Source organism: Monodelphis domestica, chromosome 8 (genome assembly GCF_027887165.1).
Source record: "Monodelphis domestica isolate mMonDom1 chromosome 8, mMonDom1.pri, whole genome shotgun sequence".
Lineage (NCBI taxonomy): Eukaryota > Metazoa > Chordata > Mammalia > Didelphimorphia > Didelphidae > Monodelphis > Monodelphis domestica.
In genome coordinates, this window is record NC_077234.1 from 183,098,102 (window position 1) to 183,119,229 (window position 21,128).

Consider the following 21,128-nt stretch of genomic DNA (forward strand, 5'->3'; position numbering starts at 1 on the left):
TATTTGAAAGTATTAATTCTGCCATGCTCAGCTTTCCTTGAAGTCCAACTGTCTCAGTCATACGTTACTACTGCTAAAACCGTTAACTTTGAATATATAGAACATTGTTAGTAAGACAATATCTCTGTCTTTTGGTATGCTGTCCAGATTTACTATAACTTTCCTTCTAGTAAGCAAATGTCTTTTAATTTCATGCCTGTGATGATCTTTGAGCCCAAAAATATAAATATGGCATTGCTTTCATTTCTTCTGCCTCTATTTGCCAAGAAATGAGAGGACCAGTTGCCATAATCTGGTTTTTAATGTTATCCTTCAAGTCAATTTTTATTCTCTCCTCTTTCTCCCTCATCTAGAGACTTCTTAATTCCTTTTCACTTTCCACCATCAGAGTAATTTCACCTGGTTTTGTGAGATTTGACATTTCTCCCACAATCTTAATTCCAGTTTTTCATTCATCCAGTTCGTCATTTCTGTATGTATATATAATAAATGTGACAATACAACCTCTTTGTACTCTTTTTCCAATCTTAAAACAATCATTTTTCCTATGTTTCGTTGCTTCTTAGACTACATTCAGGTTTCTCAAAAGACAAGTAAAATAATCTGTTACTCCCATTTCTTTGAGACTTGCCACATTTTGTAGTGATCCACACAGTAAAGGTGTTAGTGTAGTCAATAAAGTAGAAGTAGTTGTTGTTTTTTCTGAAACTTCCTTGATTTCTACATAATCAGAAAATATTGGCAATTTAGTCTCTAGTTCTTTTGCCTCTTCAAAAAAGTAACCTGCTGACTTCCAGGTAAACATGGCTGCAATCTAGACGCCACACACTTCCTCTCCCTGGCACCGAACGAAATAGACTACATCAAAAGAGCATAAAAATCACCTTTGGAGGAACAGAAGGACTCCCCAATATCCCAAAGAGGAGAAGATGCATGGGGTTTGAACATTTCCACACTATAATAAGAAGGAGGAAAAGCTTGCAAAGAAATGTGAACTGAGCCGCCCTTCCCCCACACACCACCTCCCCCACCAAACCAGAGTGAGCTACTGGAGTGCTCACTGGGACAGCGAGTGATTGGGGGAACATCTCTGTCTGGGGGGGGCACTCCAGGTTCCTTGGGATCTGGGGGCTGCCAGGAAAAACAACATCTCAGGGTGGTTTTACGGGAGAATCCTGCACTGAGCACAGGGGCCACAGAGCTGTACTCAGGGCTGTTGCGCTGAGTATCTGGGTGGAGCTAAACACCAGGGGTGGACCATGCACTGATTATCTGGGCGGAGCTGAACACCTGGGCAGTTTGGCTGTGATCAGGGCCCCAGCTCTCTAAGAAACCTTGGAGGCTGGGAAGAACTAGTCTGAGGCAACTTAAATTAACAGAAAACCCACCCATATCACCCAGACCCCAGACCAAAAAAGAAAGTGGAATAAAACCACCAAAGGGATGGCTCACAGGGCCCAAAATCAAGCCTCCAGGAAGAAAGGGGAAAAGGTGACTATTGAAAACTTTTATGGTGGTAGTACCCAAGGAAAAGAAGAGAATGAGGATGAAATCCCAAAAAAATCAGAACATGCCTCCCAAAAAGGAAACTATCAACAAATTCTGGAAGATCTCAAACTGGAGTTTACCCAAAAGATGGAAACCTTCTGGAAAGAAAAATGGGAGAAAGAGATCAGCAGTCTGATAGATAAGACTGCACAATTGGAGAGAGAGCAGGAAGCATCCAATAGAAGGGCAGACAAAGCTGAAAAGCAAAACCAGTCCGTAATGACCAGAATTAAGCAACTCGAAGAAAGTGAGATCATAAAACAGCAAGAATCAATAAAGCAAACCCAAAAAATTAATGAATTAGAAGAAAACATAAAATATCACACTAAAAAGGTCACAGACTTGGAAAACAGAGGAAGAAGAGACAATCTCCGAATTATCAGTCTCCCAAAAAAACCAGAGATAAACAATAGCCTCGATGTTATTCTACAGGAGATTATTGAAGAAAATTGCCCACACATTCTGGAGCAAAGGGGCAAAATAGAAATAGAAAGGGTTCATAGAACACCCTGTATACTAAATCCCCAAAAGACAACCCCCAGGAATGTAATTGCCAAATTCAAGAGCTTCCAAGAAAAGGAGAATATCCTATAAGAAGCCAAGAAGAGGAGCTTCAGATATAGGGGGGCTCCCATAAGGATCACACAGGACTTAGTGGCTAACACACTAAGAGACCACAAAGCATGGAACACGATATTTAGAAAGACAAGAGAGTTGGGTCTCCAACCAAGAATCAACTACCCATCAAAAATGACTATATACTGCCAGGGGAAAGTATGGGCATTCAACAAAATAGAAGACTTCCAAGCATTTGCTAAGAAAAGACCAGAACTTAGTGGAGAATTTTATATCCAAGCACAGAAAGCAAGAGAAACATGAAAACGTAAATATGAAAGAAAGGGAAAAGGAGATAAATCCTATCTTTTTCTTTAAGTCAAACTCTCTTCTATAAGGACTACATTTACATCAAATTCTATATATTAATATGTGGGGAAAATGTTTTGTGTAACTCTCAAAAATTGTATGCATCATAAGAGTAGTTAGACGAAACACGCATAGGGAAAGATTGGGGCATTAAGAAGATTTGGGGAAAGGGGGGGCAAAGAAAGGAAAAGGGAGGGGGGGAACCGTCAATAATACTAAGATTTACTTCAAGAAATGGGGGGGACTTAATAGAATAACCTTTCCCATATAAAGATACACACGGGAAGGGGAGGGGAAGAACTCTCATATGAGAAGGAGAGGAAGAGAGTGTGAAGTGGAATTACTTAAACCTTACTCTCAGTGAAATCAAATCTGAGAGGGAAGAACATCTAGATCCAGTGGGATCCTGAATTCTACCTTATCCAACAGGGCAATAAAGAAAGGAAAATTAAGGAGGGAGAGGGGGGAGGGAGTATAAAAAGGAAGGGAAGGAGAGGGGGAGGGGAAGGGAGCATAAAAAGGGAGGGGCTAGAAAGGGAAGCATCTCAAGGGAGGGGACTAGGGGGACTGACCCAAAGTAAATCACTGGTTCAAAAGGATATAGCTAAATAAGAAAGGTCGGAACTAGGGGAAGATATCAAAATGCCAGGGAATCCACAAGTGACAATCATAACTTTGAACATGAATGGGATGAACGCACCCATAAAATGTAGACAAATAGCAGATTGGATTAGAACCCAAAACCCTACCATCTGTTGTCTTCAAGAAACACATATGAGGCGGGTTGATACTCACAAGGTTAGAATTAAAGGTTGGAGTAAGACTTTTTGGTCCTCAACTGATAGAAAGAAGGCAGGAGTTGCAATCATGATATCTGAAAAAGCCAAAGCAAAAATAGACCTGATCAAAAGGGATAGGGAAGGTAAATATATTTTGTAGAAAGGGAGTATAGACAATGAGGAAATATCACTAATCAACATATATGCACCAAATGGTATAGCATCCAAATTTTTAATAGAGAAACTAGGAGAATTGAAGGAGGAAATAGACAGTAAAACCATATTAGTGGGAGACTTGAACCAACCACTATCAAATTTAGATAAATCAAACCAAAAAATAAACAAGAAAGAGGTAAAAGAAGTGAATGAAATCTTAGAAAAATTAGAGTTAATAGACACATGGAGAAAAATAAATAGGGAGAAAAAGGAATACACCTTCTTTTCAGCACCACATGGCATATTCACAAAAATAGATCATAGACTAGGTCACAGAAACATGGCACTCAAATGCAGAAAAGCAGAAATAATAAATGCAGCCTTTTCAGATCACAAGGCAACAAAAATATTGATCGGTAAGGGTACATGGAGAGCCAAATCAAAAATTAATTGGAAATTAAATAATATGATACTCCAAAATCGGTTAGTTAGAGAAGAAATCATAGAAACAATTAATAATTTTGTTAAGGAAAATGACAACAGCGAGACATCCTTTCAAACCTTATGGGATGCAGCCAAGGCAGTACTTAGAGGAAAATTCATATCCCTGAGTGCATATATTAACAAATTAAGGAGGACAGAGATCAAGGAATTGGAAATGCAAATCAAAAAACTTGAGAACAAACAAATTAAAAACCCCCAGCAGAAAACCAAACAAGAGATCCTAAAAATTAAGGGATAAATTAATAAAATCGAAAGTGATAGAACTATTGAGCTAATAAACAAGACTAAAAGCTGGTACTTTGAAAAAACAGACAAAATAGACAAAGTACTGGTCAATCTAATCAAAAAAAGGAAAGAAGAAAGGCAAATTAACAGCATCAAGGATGAAAAGGGGGATCTCACCTCCAATGAAGAGGAATTAAGGCAATCATTAAAAACTACTTTGCCCAACTATATGGCAATAAATATACCAACCTAGGTGATATGGATGAATATTTACAAAAATATAAATTGCCTAGACTAACAGAAGAAGAAATAGATTTCTTAAATAATCCCATATCAGAAAATGAAATCCAACAGGCCATCAAAGAACTTCCTAAGAAAAAATCCCCAGGGTCTGATGGATTCACCAGTGAATCCTATCAAACATTTAAAGAACAACTAAAGAGGGAGTTCTACCAAATTCCTTTTATGACACAAACATGGTACTAATTCCAAAGCCAGGTAGGCCAAAAACAGAGAAAGAAAATTATAGACCAATCTCCCTAATGAATATAGATGCAAAAATCTTAAATAGGATACTAGCAAAAAGACTCCAGCAAGTGATCAGAAGAATCATTCACCATGATCACGTAGGATTCATACCAGGGATGCAGGGCTGGTTCAATATTAGGAAAACCATCCATATAATTGACCACATCAACAAGCAAACCAACAAGAATCACATGATTATCTCAATAGATGCAGAAAAAGGCTTTGATAAAATACAACACCCATTCCTATTTAAAACACTGGAAAGCATAGGAATAGAAATTTCTTAGGAACTTAGGAATCTATCTCCCGAGACAAACACAGGAACTATATGAACACAACTACAAAACACTTTCCACACAACTAAAACTAGACTTGAACAATTGGAAAAACATTAACTGCTCATGGGTAGGACGAGCCAATATAATAAAATTGACCATCCTACCCAAACTCATCTATCTAATTAGTGCCATATCCATGGAACTTCCAAATTTTTTTTTACTGATTTAGAAAAAACCATAACAAAGTTCATTTGGAAGAACAAAAGATCAAGGATATCCAGGGAAATAATGAAAAAAAAATACAAAAGAAGGGGGCCTTGCAGTCCGAGATCTCAGACTATATTATAAAGCAGTGGTCACCAAAACAATCTGGTACTGGCAAAGAGACAGAAAGCAGGATCAGTGGAATAGACTTGGGATAAGTGACCTCAGCAAGACAGTATATGACAAACCCAAATATCCCAGCTTTTGGGACAAAAATCCACTGTTTCATAAAAACTGCAGGGAAAATTGGAGGACAGTGTGGGAAAGATTAGGTTTAGATCAACACCTCACACCCTACACCAAGATAAATTCAAAATGGGTGAATAACTTGAACATAAAGAAAAGTAGGCAAACATAGAATAGTACACATGTCAGACCTTTGGGAAGGGAAAGACTTCAAAACTAAGCAAGACTTAGAAAGTGTTACAAAATGCAAAATAAATAATTTCAACTATATCAAATTAAAAAGTTTTTGTACAAACAAAACCAATGTAACCAAAATCAGAAGGGAAGCAACAAATTGGGAAACAGTCTTCATAAAAACCTCTGACAAAGGTTTAATTACTCAAATCTACAAAGAACTAAATCAATTGTACAAAAAATCAAGCCATTCTCCAATTGATAAATGGGCAAGGGACATGAACAGGCAGTTCTCAGCCAAAGAAATCAAAACTATTAATAAGCACATGAAAAAGTGCTCTACATCTCTTATAATCAGAGAGATGCAAATCAAAACAACTCTGAGGTATCACCTCACACCTAGCAGATTGGCTAACATGACAGCTATGGAAAGTAATGAATGCTGGAGGGGATGTGGCAAAGTAGGGATACTAATTCATTGCTGGTGGAGTTGTGAATTGATCCAACCATTCTGGAGGGCAATTTGGAACTATGCCCAAAGGGTGATAAAAGACTGTCTACCCTTTGATCCAGCTGTAGCACAGCTGGGTTTGTACCCCAAAGAGATAATAAGGAAAAAGACTTGTATAAGAATATTCATAGCTGCACTCTTTGTGGTGGCCAAAAATTGGAAAACAAGGGGATGCCCATCAATTGGGGAATGGCTGAACAAATTGTGGTATATGTTGGTGATGGAATACTATTGTGCTCAAAGGAATAATGAACTGGAGGAATTCCATGGAGACTGGAACAACCTCCAGGGAGTGATGCAAAGTGAAAGGAGCAGAACCAGGAAAACATTATACACAGAGACTGATACACTGTGGTACAATCGAAGGTGATGGACTTCTCGATTGGTGTCAATGTAATGTCCCTGAACAATCTGCAGGGATCTAAAAAATACTATCCACAAGCAGAGGATAAACTGTGGGAGTAAAAAACAACGAGGAAAAGCAACTGCCTGACTACAGGGGTGGAGGTGATAGGACTGAGGAGAGACTCTGAATGAACATTCTAATGCAAATACCAACAACATAGAAATGGGTTAGAAACAGGAACACATGTGATAACCAGTGGAATCCTGTGTCTGCTATGGGAGAGGGAAGGGTGGTGGGAGGGGGGGGAGGAAAAGAAAATGATCTTTGTTTCCAGTGAATAATGTTTGGAAATAACCAAATAAAATAATGTTTTTAAAAAAAAAGTAACCTGCTGTCCTGGTAATTCTTGGTTTACACTTTGCTGGAAGCTAGTTTGCAGAACCTTAAGCCTAGCTTTAATTTCCTGTGAAATTAGTACAATTTTTTGGTAATTTGAACATTTGTTGGCATTGTCCTTCTGTAGGACTGAGCTATAAACCTATCCTATTCAATCTAGGAGCCACTGTTGAGTTTTCCAAATTGTCTGGTGTCTCGAATGCAGCCCTTTAATAGCATCATCTTTTACTATTTTATATAACTTATCTGGGATTTTATCACCTTTACTACCATATTGTTAGCAATACTTTCTAAGTGCTACTTTATTCTATTTTCCAGGATGTCTGAATAGATCAGTAGCTGTAACATTGTGATTATCTTATTAATGATGTTAGTACTTTCTTGTTTAGTTCTTTGTGTATTTCTCTTCTACTTCTGTTACATCCTTGACATTTTTTTTCTTTTATCATGCCCATTTTCCAATGAAATATTCCATTCATAATCTCTAAATTTCTTTGAGATCTCTTTTCTTTATGATTCTATTTTTCTTCTATGATTTGCATTGCTTATTTAAGAAAACCTTATCTTTTCTTGTTATTCTCTGAGTTCTATGTTTAAGTTGAATGTATCTTTCTTTCCCCTTTACTTTGTTTCTTTCCTCAGCTTTTTGTAAAGTGTCATCAGGGAGCCATTTTGCTTTCTTGTTCTTTGGAATTTTGTTTGTTTTTACTTCTATACAATATTGTGAACCCCTTTCCACAGTTCTTCAGGAACTCTGTCAACCATATATAATCTCTGAAATGTATTCATTATTTACATTTTATATTCCTAAAGGATGTTATTTATCTCATAACTATGCAGACCAGTGTTTTTTTTATATATGTTCTTCAATTTAAGTCTGTTTTGTAATAAGAATCCCATGATCAGAGCCACACTCAGCTTCAGGATTTGTTTTAATTGTCTATATAGAGTTTCTCCACCTTTTGCTCCAAAATACACAGTCAATCTGATTTCTATATTGATGATCTGGTGATGTCCATGTGTATAATTGCCTTTTTGGTTGCTGAAAAAGTGTTTTCTATGATCAGTGAGTAATGTTGAGAAAACTCTATTAGTTCTTGACCTGTTTCATTTTGTATTCCAAGGCCAAATTTGCTTATTATCCTAATTATCTTTCGATTTCCTACATTAGCATTCTGATCTCCAGTGATTAATGTGATATATTTTGTGTGTGGGGAGGGGCATTATTTCTAGAAGATGTTTTAAATATTTATAGAATTGATCAACATTGTCCTCTTTGTCATCATTACTTCTCATATTTAGACTTCTATTATTATAATTTTGAATGGTTTGCCTTGTATCCTGATGGATATTATTTTGTCTTTCCTGATTTCTACCCCCCTATAAATTTATGATTTTATGATTGATTCATTAATATTTGTTCCACATCCAAGTGATTTTTCTTTCATCTATATTATGGTTACAGAAGACATATGTAACAATTGGTTTTAAAAGGTTTTCTCTTTAAAAAAAGGTTTTTTTATATTTTATTTTTCCCCTATTACATGTAAAAACAATTTCCAACATTTTTCAAAGAAAATTGAGTCAAATTCTCTCCCCTGCCTCTCTCCATTCTCCCAACCCCTTTCCTCCTTGAGATGATAAGCAATCTCATATAGATTTTACATAACTGAAGTTATGTAAAACATTTCCCCCACTTTCCTTTTGTGGAAGGAAACAAAAAAAATGAAGAAAAAGTGAAAAAAAAGTTTTATTTTGTCTGGATTCAGACTCTCTCAGCTCTTTTTCTCTGAAAGCAGATGGCAATTCATTTTTTACATTGAATCTTTTTGGATAGTTTTGGGACATTATATTGATGAATAGCTAAATTATTTACAGGCATTCATTGTACCGTATTCCTGTCACTGTGTACAATATTTTCCTGGTTCTACTTATTTTACTCTGCCTCAGTTCATGTAAGTCTTTCTAGATTTTTCTGAGCCTCTCCTGATCATCGTTTATTATAGCACAATGGTACCCCATTACAATTATAAACTATAACTTACTCAGTCATTCTCCAATCGATGGGTATCCTTTCACTTTCCATTATTTTGCCCCCACAAAAATTGCTGCTTCAAATATTGTTCTTCTTATAGGTTCTTTTTTAAAAAAACAAAACCAGTAATGGTATTGCTAGGTCAGAGTACATACTGTTTTATAACCCTTTGGGCATTGGTTCAAATTGCTCTCCAGAATGATTGAATCATTTCACAATGCTGCCATTACTGTCACAATTTTTCCACATCCCCTTTCACTGTTGTAATTTTTCTTTTCTGTCATGACTGCCAGTCTTATAGGTGAGAGCTAGTAGCTCAGTTGTTTTAATTTCCATTTCTCTAATACTGATTTAGAATATTTTTGCATGACTATAGAAAGCATTAATTACTTTGTCTAAGAACTGCCTGTTCATATCCTTTGACCATTCCTCAATTGAGGAATGACTTGCATTCTTATAAATTCCACTCATTTCTCTATGTATTCCAGAAATGATGCCTTTATTAGAGACATTTAAAAAATGCACCATTATGATTACTGCCTATTACTCTTTATCCTATTTCCCCCTACTTAGTTTCTGAACTCCGCTTCCTCCAATTTGTCCTCTTTTCTTTCTTTTTTTTTTTAAACCCTTACCTTCCATCTTGGAATCAATACTGTGAATTGGTTCCAAGGTAGAAGAGTGGTAAGTGCTAGGTAATGGGGGTTAAGTGACTTGCCCAGGGTAACACAGCTGGGAAGTGTCTGAGGACAGATTTGAACATAGGACCTCCCACCTCTAGTCCTGGCTCTCAGTCCACTGAGCTACCTAGCTGCCCCCTGTCCTCTTTTCTATAAGTTCTACTTGCCTTCTCTTATCCCCTTCCTCTCCTACTATTCTGTGGGGTAAGAAAGATTTCTATATTTACTTGATTGTGTATATTCTTCCTTTTTTGAGCCAATTCCAATGAGGGGAAGGTTTACATACTTCCCACCTCATCTTTCCCATCTTCCTCTATTTTGTTAAAGATCTTTCATGCCCTTTAATGTGAGATAATTTACCCATCTTTGTTTTTTCCTTCTCCTGTTCCAAACTGCATTCCTCTGTCTCATGCCTTAATTTTATTTTTTTATATATCATCCCATTATATTCAACTGATACCCCTGCCTTCTGTCTATGTATACTTCTTCTAACTGCCCTAATAATGACAAAGTTCTTTGGAATTAAAAGAATCAACCCCCCAGTTTAACCTTACTGAATATCTTTTAATTTCTCTTTACTGATTATCCTTTTATGCTTCTCTTGAGTCTTGTATTTGAGAGCCAAATTTTCCATTCAGCTCTGGCCTTTTCATCAGGAATGTTTGATAGTCCTTTATTTCATTGAGTATTTATTTTCCTTTCTGAAGCATTATGCTCATTTTTTGCTCAGCTAGAGCTTCTTTGTTGAAGTCCTAGGTATTTTGCCCTATGGAATGTCATATTCCAAGCCTTCTGATCCTTTCATGTAGAAGCTTCTAAAACTTATGTTATCCTGACTATGGCTCCATGATATTTTTTTTGTTTCTTTTTTGGCTGCCTTAAATTTTTTCCCTTAACCTGAGAGTTTTGGAATTTGGCTATAATATTCCTGGGAATTATCCTTTAGGGATCTCTTTCAGGAGATGATAAGTGGATTTTTTTCAATAACTATTTTGTCCCCCAGTTCTAGAATATCAAGGCAGTTTTCCCTGATAATTTCTTGAAAGATGTCTCAGTTCTTTTTTATTATTATTATTGCTTATAGGGTGTCCAATAATTCTTATACTGTCTCTCTTGGATTTATTTCCTGTGTTAGTTGTTTTGCCAATGAGATCATTCTTTTGACTTTGATTGTTTCTTAATGTCTCATGAAGTCATAAGCTTCCACTGGCTTAATTCTAATTTTTGAGGAATGATTTTCTTGCATAAGCTGTTGTACTTCCTTTATCATTTGTCCAATTTTACTTTGTAAAGAATTCTTTTCCTCAGTGAATTTTTGTTCCTCTTTTTCCATTTGGTCAATTTCCAATTGGCCTATTCTGTTTTTTTTTTCTTTTTAAGGTATTAGTATCTTCAGTTTTTTTTTGTTCCTCCGTTACCAAGCTCAACACTCAATACCAAAGATAAAAGGAGAGTTGTGTTTAATAACTTCCAGGCTTGTGCTTTGGTCTGGAGATAACTATTAGCACTTTTTTCTGCCTTGGACCTGTGACAAAGGTCCCCTGCTCCCCTATGGCCTCAAGTACTAGTATGTGTTGATGCTCTTCCTTCCTTTGAGAGAGTACCCCAGGACTGTTTCCTGGATCTGCATATGGGTAGTACAAAAAAAGATCTTTTACCCAGAACCAACAAAGGGACCCCTGTGATATATTTCTGAGTATTTGTTTGACCTCCCACCCTGGGCACATCTGTATCTGAGACTTGCAGAAACCTTTGCTGTGGTAGGACCTGTTTCTGGCACACTGCTTTGAACTCCACTCTTCCTGTATACTAGATCTCTTTTGTGGACTGAGGTTGTTTGGGGCTGAAAAACTACTTCACCTCATCTTTTGGTAGTTTATGCTACCCCAGAATTTATTCTGAGGTATTATAGTTTTTTGGAGGGTAATTTAGTAGAGATCAGAAGAATGTCTTCTGTTATCTAGGCTCTATCCACAATCTCAAATGGCTTTCAGTGAGAAAATGTGGCCAGATTTCCCAACTGATCTCCCCATCTTTTAAATTTATTGGGCAAACTCAGTGGTACTGTGGAGAATCCGGCTTCTTAAGTCCCTCCCCTTAGAGGGGAGGATCTATAGCTTACTCTGTCTCCCTAAGAACCCTTTGAAGACAATGGAGGCTCCCAAATATTTTCAGGATCAGTGAGATTGAGGTAATCAGGTCTTTTCTTCTTGAATAAATGGAAAGTCTTGAGGGTGAATGTCAGGGTCATTGCCTTGGCAGAATACCTTCCCAGTAGTTGTTTGGCCAGAAGTGCCATATTGATTTAAAGGAGTTTGTGTTTGTCTCTTTAACCTCTGTGACTTGGCCCAGCTTTAGCAATACAAGGCACCTCAGAAGGTCAGGAAAGAGGAAGGTTCTTGGGAAATAGGACCTGGCTTGGCAGGAAGCCCCTTGCACTTAGAGATGAACAGTTTGCTTTTAATCCTTTCATCTCCCCCTTTAGTTTCTTTTTGTTTCATTTGCCATAAACACTTGCTGTGAAGCCAACGTTCAGTTCAGAAAGAATTTTTTTTTTTGTATTCCTCTCATTTCTGTTGAAACATGACACTCAAATTGGAGATGGGAGCAGAGATCAACAAACCCTGTCAGCTCTTGTCAACCCAGGTGTAACAGTGCGATCTTCTTAAATTGCTTCTAATCTGCCAAAGATCTCTTTATCTGCAGCCTCCATCACGCTGTTTGCTCACATTTGGTTAACACTTTAAATTTCTCTTTCTGAGGTGTCACTGTTTGCCATTTAGTAACTAAGAAGAACTGTGAGAGCAGCTTATAGCACAAGGATTTGGGAAGCTAGCAAAGCTGATTAGCTATTCAGGGAGAATAATCTTATTGAAAGTAGTAAGAGCTGTATAAAGAATGCTTTTCCCTTCCCCGTAACAATCTTCTAATTATGTTGTCAAGCTTGCTGTGGAGTGCTCCCCCTGTGCCATTAAGAAACCGTTTTCTATGTTAAGAAAGAGATTTCCAGATTGTGATGCTGTTTGCTGATTTTTTTTTATTGTTTAAAGAATATGTATGTATTAAACCAAACATTAAAAAAAAGATTCATGTGCCGCATAATTATTGAAGATGAAGCACTCAGGCAGCGGAAGGAGAGGGGAGCGGGAGGTGAGTGGGTGGGTTGGAGGGGGGAGAAGGGGGAAGAGAAGTGGTTGGGGGTGGGGGTGGGGGTGAGGATTAGTATTCTACATCAGTGCAGGAGGCTTCACCTCTCTGGCTGGGCTCTGAATCTTGCTGGGACCTTTGTGAGCAAAATGCAGTTATAAATCGATAGCTGCTTGAAGGGTCAGAAACGGGGCCAATAGATATCTGCGACTGTGGGTTTCTGAGTGAAGCTGAACAACATTTCCGGTCGATAGATGTTCTTCATTGAATAAGAAAAACAAGAAGTTCAAATTGTGCACAGATGGGCCCTGGTAGATTTCTCCTTTCTTAATGGAAGGCATGACGGGGGAAGGAGAGGATGATTTATGCAGGAAGAAACAAACTCAGCAGTCAAGCTTGGCCCGGTGGAAAATCCTGCTTCTGCTTGCTAGTCCAAAGCTCACCGGACAGTTTTAGGAAGGACAGGTAGATTGGCCTCTGCTTGCAGTCAGAATGTCCACTTCAAGCCTTCTGCTGCCGATCATCTCAATAATGAATAGCTTGGGGCTTTTTCTTCCACGCTGCATGTTGTGTACATGTTTTGAAAGATTTTATTAAAGTCAAAAACCATCGAAACAGAATTCCGACATGTCCCACAGCTCTGTACAACATTTATGCCATCCCTAACACCTATCAAGCCAATGAATAGGATTCAAGTGGAGAAGGGGGTGGAATTGACCGTGAATTTTTTGTCATCCTGAGCTATTCTAGATTAATTGCTTCACTTAATTCATTTGGTAGTTCATTGCTTTGCAAATTTTATTGTAAAGTTTTAGAGCATCTTTTAGAATAGGGAAATATGTCTGAGTACCTCACTCAGAGATGGCCACTTGCCCACAGTCTGACTTCATCTAGGCTGAAAAAAATTCATCTTTAAAGCCTGTTCTTTTCCCCTTTCCAGGACATTTCCCTTGGAGCCACAGCAGTCTATCCTATTTAAATAAAAAATCTCAAATGTCTTTCCAGGTGTCTCCATTTGTGCATTTGTCTCCTTCAAACTTTCTTCAGCATTCTGGGATTATTTTTGAAGTCTACTGATTGGTCAGCCTTTCAGTCTTTCCCCTTTCCATTCCAGCTTCTTAACTGCCAAAATAATCTTCCTAAGGGATAGGTTTAATCAGTGTCATTAACTAAATCAAAATCCTATAGAGAAGACCTATTTGCCTCTAAATTAAACACAGACTCCTCAGCCTCCATTTTATTCTTTTTGTTTTTAATCTTCAGCCTTGGAACACTCTCATTCTTGTCCTCCATATTCCAACCAAAGTATAGCTATTGCTCACACTCAACATTTCATCTGCTGTCTCCAGGAATTTAGTCAAACCATCATCCATGTCTTTAACCTACTCTTTCCCTTTCCATTTCCCAATCTTTATATTCATTTAGAATGGCTCAAGGGCCATATACCCCCAATTGTTCATGAGTTCAAATTACCCTGTATTTTACTTCTCTGTGTGAATGTTCTGTACCCCCAGTAGAATGAATCTTCAGTTGGATATAAGTTTCTTAAGAGTAAGAACTAGAATATTTTTGTTGCTGCTCTCTCAATGTTGTGCACATAGTAGTTACGGAATAAGTATTCTTGAACTGAATTAAAGCTAGAAAGAAGCCTTAGGTATATTTCAACACATGTACTAATGCCCTTTTGTCTTCATAGCATTGTCATTTAACCATAACCCCACTTATAATAACCAAACATATATACATACATAAATAAAACCAAGTTTTGTAAGAACTATGTCAGACAACTTATACAATATTAGCAATTCTTCAACTCTCTAAGGGAGACAGTATATGTCCTTATCTCTTCTCTAGGGATATAAGTGGATTTCTAATTCCCAAGAGTTTTACTACCTTCAAGTGATCTTTTAATTTCTACCATAAATATCATGTATATTACTCCCTTGGTTTTTCTTATTTAACTCTAAATTGGCTGATATCTATCTTTCTATGTTTCACTGAATTCATCATATTTGACATTTCTTTTAGTATTATGATTTCTGTTCATATATATGCCATAATTTTTTATCATTCTCCAGCTAATGGAATCTATTTTGTTCCTAGTCCTTTGTTAACATAAAGAGTTGTACTGTGAATATTTTGGTATATATTAGACCTTTGTTTCTATTTTTTTATTTTCTTGGAACACATGCCTAGTAATGGAATAACTTATGCCAAGGGCATGGGGAGCTTATTTACTTTTCTTTAATAATTCTAATTTGATACTTCATAGCTTCACCAAAATTGTATTAGTTTGGTAGTAAAGAAGTGGAATTAAGGAGTTGTCTATCAGTTGGGAAACTGAATATATTGTGGTATATGATAGTGATGGAATAGTATTATGCTATTAAGAAATGACAAGCAAGATGATGTTGGAAAAATCTGTAAACATTTACTTGAACTGATGCAGAACTAAGTGAGCGGAGGCAGAAAAAGATTGTATAGTGATCTCTCACCCATCGTGGGAGTTCTAGAGACCCCTGAGAAAGGTGAAAATCTGTGAAGTAGTTGTTATATTTATTTTATTATTTATATATATTTTAAGGCTTTATAATCCCTTCCCACTCTTCTATAAACCCTTTCCACACTTTTATTAATTTTTCCCACACTCTTATAAACACTGAGCCAATCAGCACCCAGGATACAGAAAAGTGTTGTGGTTGGTCACCTTTAATTCTATTGGCCAATAGGGTCCCATGTACAATCTCATGTTGACAAACCTGCAAAAGTGGTAGTAGCATATACTGCATTTCCATTGTGTACAGGATGGTATTTATCCACAAAATCCCATGACATAGCAAAAAATCCATGATTCAGAATTAGAAATATATATTTTTCAAATCTATGATACAGGGAAGACACGATAAGTGAACCATGATATAGCGAGGCATGACTATACATAATGACAGCAATACATTTTTTTTTATTTTTTTTTTGGATAACATAATCAATTTATTTCCCTCCATCCACTCCCCCCACCCTTCCCACAGCTGACATGAAATTTATTTGGAAATTTATTTATTTTATTTACTTGTGTCCTTGATCAGAACCTATTTCCATGTTGTTGATGTTTGCACTAGGATGTTCATTTAGAGTCTGCATCCACAACCATATCCCTTCAACCCATGTATTCAAGCAGTTGTTTTTCTTCTGTGTTTTTACTCCCACAGTGTTTCCTCTGAATATGGATAGTGTTTTTTCTCATAGATTCCTCCAAGTTGTTCAGGATCACTGCCTTGCCACTAATGGAGAAATCCATTACATTCGATTGTACCACAGTGTATCAGTCTCTATGTACAATGTTTTCCTGGTTCTCCTCCTCTCACTCTGCATCAATTCCTGGAAGTTGTTCCAGTCCTCATGGAATTCCTCCACTTTATTATTACTTTTAGCACAATAGTATTCCATCACCAACAGATACCACAATGTGTTCAGCCATTCCCCAATCGAAGGGCATTCCCTCATTTTCCAATTTTTTGCCACCACAAAGAGCACAGCTATGAATATTCTTGTACAAGTCTTTTTCCTTATCATCTCTTTGGAGTACAAACCCAGCAGTGCTGTGGCTGGATCAAAGGGCAGACAGTCTTTTATCACCCTTTGGGCATAGTTCCAAATTGCCCTCCAGAATGGTTGGATCAATTCACAACTCCACCAGCAATGAATTAGTGTCCCAACTTTGCCACACCCCCTCCAGCATTCATTACTTTCCTTTGCTGTCATGTTAGCCAATCTGCTAAGTGTGAGGTGATACCTCAGAGTTATTTTGATTTACATTTCTCTGATTATAAGAGATTTAGAACACTTTTTCATGTGCTTATTAATAGTTTTCATTTCTTTTACTGAAAATTGCCTATTCATGTCCCTTGCTCATTTATCAATTGGAGAATGGCTTGATTTTTTGTACAATTGGTTTAGCTCTTTATAAATTTGAGTAATTAGACCTTTGTCAGAGGTTTTTATAATGAAGATTATTTCCCAATTTATTGCTTCCCTTCTAATTTTGGATGTATTAGTTTTGTTTGTACAAAGTCTTTTTAATTTGACGTAATGAAAATTATTGATTTTACATTTTGTGATTTTTTTCTAGCTCTTGCTTGGTTTTAAAGTCTTTCCTTTCCCAAAGATCTGAGAAGTATAGTATTCTGTTTTTGCCTAATTTGCTTATAGTTCCCTTCTTTATATTCAGGTCATTCATCTATTCTGAGTTTATTTTGGTGTACAGTGTGAGATGATGATCCAAACCTAATCTCTCCCATACTGTCTTCTAATTTTCCCAGCAGTTATTATCAAATAGTGGGTTTTGGTCCGCAAAACTGGGATTTGGGGGCTTATCATAGACTGTCTTGCTGAGGTCATTTACCCCTAGTCTATTCCACTGATCCTCCTTTCTGTCTCTTAGCCAATACCATATTATTTTGATGACCATTGCTTTATAGTATAGTTTGAGATCTGTGACTACAAGTCCTCCTTCCTTTGCATTTTTTTTCATGATTTCCCTGCATATCCTTGATCTTTTATCCTTCCAAATGAACTTTGTTATGGTTTTTTCTAATTCAATGAAGAAGTTTTTTTGGTAGTTCAATGGGTATGGCACTAAATAAGTAAATTAATTTGGGCAGGATTGTCATTTTTATTATGTTAGCTCATCCTACATATGAGCAATCAATGTTTTTCCAATTCTTTAGATCTAGTTTTAATTTTGTGGAGAGTGTTTTGTAGTTGTGTTCATTTAGTTCTTGTGTTTGCCTAGATATATAGATTGCCAAGTATTTTATATAGTCTAGGGTGATTTTAAATGGAATTTCTCTTTCTAATTCTTGCTGCTGAAATGGACTGGAGATATATAGAAATGTTGATGACTTATGTGGATTTATTTTGTATCCTGCATCTTTGCTAAAGTTAATGATTATTTTAACTAGCTTTTTGGTTGATTCTCTAGGATTCTTTAAGTAGACCATCATATCATCCACAAAGAGTGATAGCTTGGTCTCCTCGTTGCCAATTTTAATACCTTCAATTTCTTTTTCTTCTCTAATTGCTACTGCTAGTGTTTATAATGCAATGTTAAATAATAGAGGTGATAATGGACATCCTTGTTTCACTCCTGATCTTATTGGAAAGACTTCTAGTTTATCCCCATTGCAGATGATGTTTGCTGATGGTTTTAGGTACATACTGTTTATTATTTTAGGAAAGGCCCTTCTATTCCTATACTTTCTAGTATTTTCAATAGGAATGGGTATTGTATTTTAACAAATGCTTTTTCTGCATCTATTGAGATAATCATATGATTTTTGTAGGTTTGCTTGTTAATATGGTCAATTATGTGGATGGTTTTCCTAATATTGAATCATCCTTGCATTCCTGGTATTAATCCTACCTGGTCATAGTGAATAACCCTTGTGATGACTTGCTGGATTCTTTTTGCTAGTATCCTATTTAAGATTTTTGCATCTATATTCATTAGAGATAATGGTCTATAGTTTTCTTTCTCTGTTTTTGATCTGCCTGGTTTTGGGATCAGTACCATATTTGTGTCGTAAAAATGAATTTGGTAGAATTCCTTCTTGGCTTATTCTGTCAAATAGTTTGTGTAATAATGGGACTAGTTGTTCTTGAATATTTGATAGAATTCATTTGTGAATCCATCTGGACCTGGGGATTTTTTCTTAGGGAGTTCTTTGATGGCTTGTTCAATTTCTTTTTCTGATATGGGTTTGTTTAGGTAAGCTATTTCTTCCTCTGTTAGTCTAGGCAATTTATATTTTTGTAAGTATTCATCCATATCACCTACATTGTCATATTTGTTGCCCTATGATTGGGCAAAATAGTTTTTGATATCCTTAATTTCCACTTCATTAGAGATGAGGCCTCCCTTTTCATCTTGGATACTGGCAATTTGGTTTTCTTCCTTCCTTTTTTTAATTAGACTGACCAGTACTTTATCTATTTTATTTGTTTTTTCAAAGTACCAGCTTCTAGTCTTATTTATTAAATCAATAGTTCTTTAACTTTCAATTTTATTAATTTCACCTTTGATTTTTAGGATCTCTAATTTAGTCTTCATCTGAGGATTTTTAATTTGTTCACTTTCTAGTTTTTTTAATATTTATGCCCAATTCATTGACCTCTGCCCTCTTTAGTTTGTTAGTATATAAACTCAAGGATATAAATTTCCCCCCTGAGTACTGCTTTGGCTGCATCCCATAGGTTTTGATAGGATACCTCATCATTGTCATTTTCTTCAATGAAATTATTAATTGTTTCTATGATTTGTTCTCTAACTAACCAGTTTTGGAGGATCATATTGTTTAATTTCCAATTAATTTTTATTTGCCTCTCCATGTACCCTTAGTAATTATTATTTTCATTGCATTGTAGTCTGAGAAGGTTGCATTTATTATTTCTGATCTTTTGCATTTGTTTTCCATGTTTTTAATGTCCTAATACATGGTCAATTTTTGTGAATGTACCATGTGCTACTGAAAAGAAGGTGTATTCCTTTTTGTCCCTATTTATTTTTCTCCACATGTCTATCAGCTCTAATTTTTCTAAAATTTCATTCAGTTCTATTACCTCTTTCTTATTTATGTTTTGGTTTGATTTCTCTAGCTCTGATAGAGGAAGGTCCAGGTCTCCCACTAGTATAGTTTTTCTATCTATTTCATCTTTGAGCTCCACTAGTTTCTCCTTTAGAAATTTGGACGCTATGGCATTTGGTACATACATTTTAAGGAATGATATTTCCTCATTGTCTATACTGCCTTTTTCAGGATGTAATTACCTTCCCTATCTCTTTTAACTAGATTTATTTTTACTTTGGCTTTATCAGATATCATGATTGCAACTCCTGCCTTCTTTTTATCAGTTGATGCCCAATAGATTTGACTCCGTCCTCCTACTTTCACCCTATGCGTATCTACCTTCCTCATGTGTGTTACTTTCACCTTATGTGTATCTACCTTCCTCATGTGTGTTTCTTGTAGACAGCATATGGTAGTGTTTTGGATTCTAATCCACTCTGCTATTCACTTGACTTTTATGGGTGAGTTCATTCCATTCACATTCAGAGTTAAGATTACGATCTGTGTATTTCCCAGAATTTTGATTTCTACTCCTAGTCCTGCCTTTTCTTCTTTCACTATTTCTTTCTCCACCAATGTTTTTTTAATCAGTCCCCCTAGTTCCCGCCCTTATTTTACTTCCCTTTCTACCCACTCCCTTCTTATTCCCCCCTCATTTTCTTTGCAGTCTTTTTAAAACTACCCATCACCCTCTCCCTCCTTTGTATTGCTTCCCTCCCCACCAGTCTGTTTGTTACCCTTCTACTCCCCTATAGGGCACAAATCTAATCTCTGACCCAATGGAATGGATTATTCTTCCTTCTTTGGGTCAATTTCAATGAACATAAGGGTGAGTATTTCCTATTTCCAACTTCTTTACCCTTCTAGTGTATTGATGTTCTCCCCTCTCCCGCCATGAGCTTCTTTGTGACATAAATTTTCTTTTCCCATTTCTTTTAGTATTAACCTCTCTTTTTAGCTCTAGTTGTATATATATATATATATATATATATATATATATATATATATATATGTGTGTGTGTGTGTGTGTGTGTGTGTGTGTGTGTATTATATACATATATATTAATTCATGCATACATATATCCATATTTATGTCTTGTTATTTCATCTTATACAGTTTGTCACTGTTCCCTCTAAGTGTAATTCTTCTAGCTGCCCATTTGTTAACAACAGCTTTTAAGAGTTACCAATGGCCTCTATTCTTATAGGGATACATATCATTTTAACTTATTGTCTCTTAAAAACTTTTTTTGTTGTTTTTGTTTTATTTTGTTTTTCTTTTTTCCCTCATTTTTTAAATTACCTTTTGATGATTCTCTTGAGTTTTGTGCTTGGACATCAAATTTTCTGTTCAGGTCTAGTCTTTTCTTTACAAATGCTTGGAATTCTTCTATTTGATTGAATGACCATACTTTCCCTTGTAAGAATATAGTCAGTTTTGCTGAGTAGTTGATTCTTAGTTATAGACCTAGCTCCCTTGTTTTCCGGAATATCATATTCCATGCCTTTAGGTCCTTCAGTGTAGATGCAGCCAGATCCTGTGCTATCTCTACTGTGGTTCCATGGTATCTTAATGACTTCTTCTTGGCAGCTTGTAATATTTTTTCTTTGGTCTGATAGTTCTTGAATTTGGCTATAACATTCCTGGGTGTTGTCGGTTGGGGATTAAGTACAGGAAGTGATCTGTGGATTCTTTCAATCTCCACTTTTCCCTCTTGTTCTAGAATATCGAGGCAGTTTTTTTGAATAATTTCCTGTAGTATTATGTCCAGGATTTTTCTTTTGTCATGGTCTTCTAGTAGACCAATGATTCTTAAATTT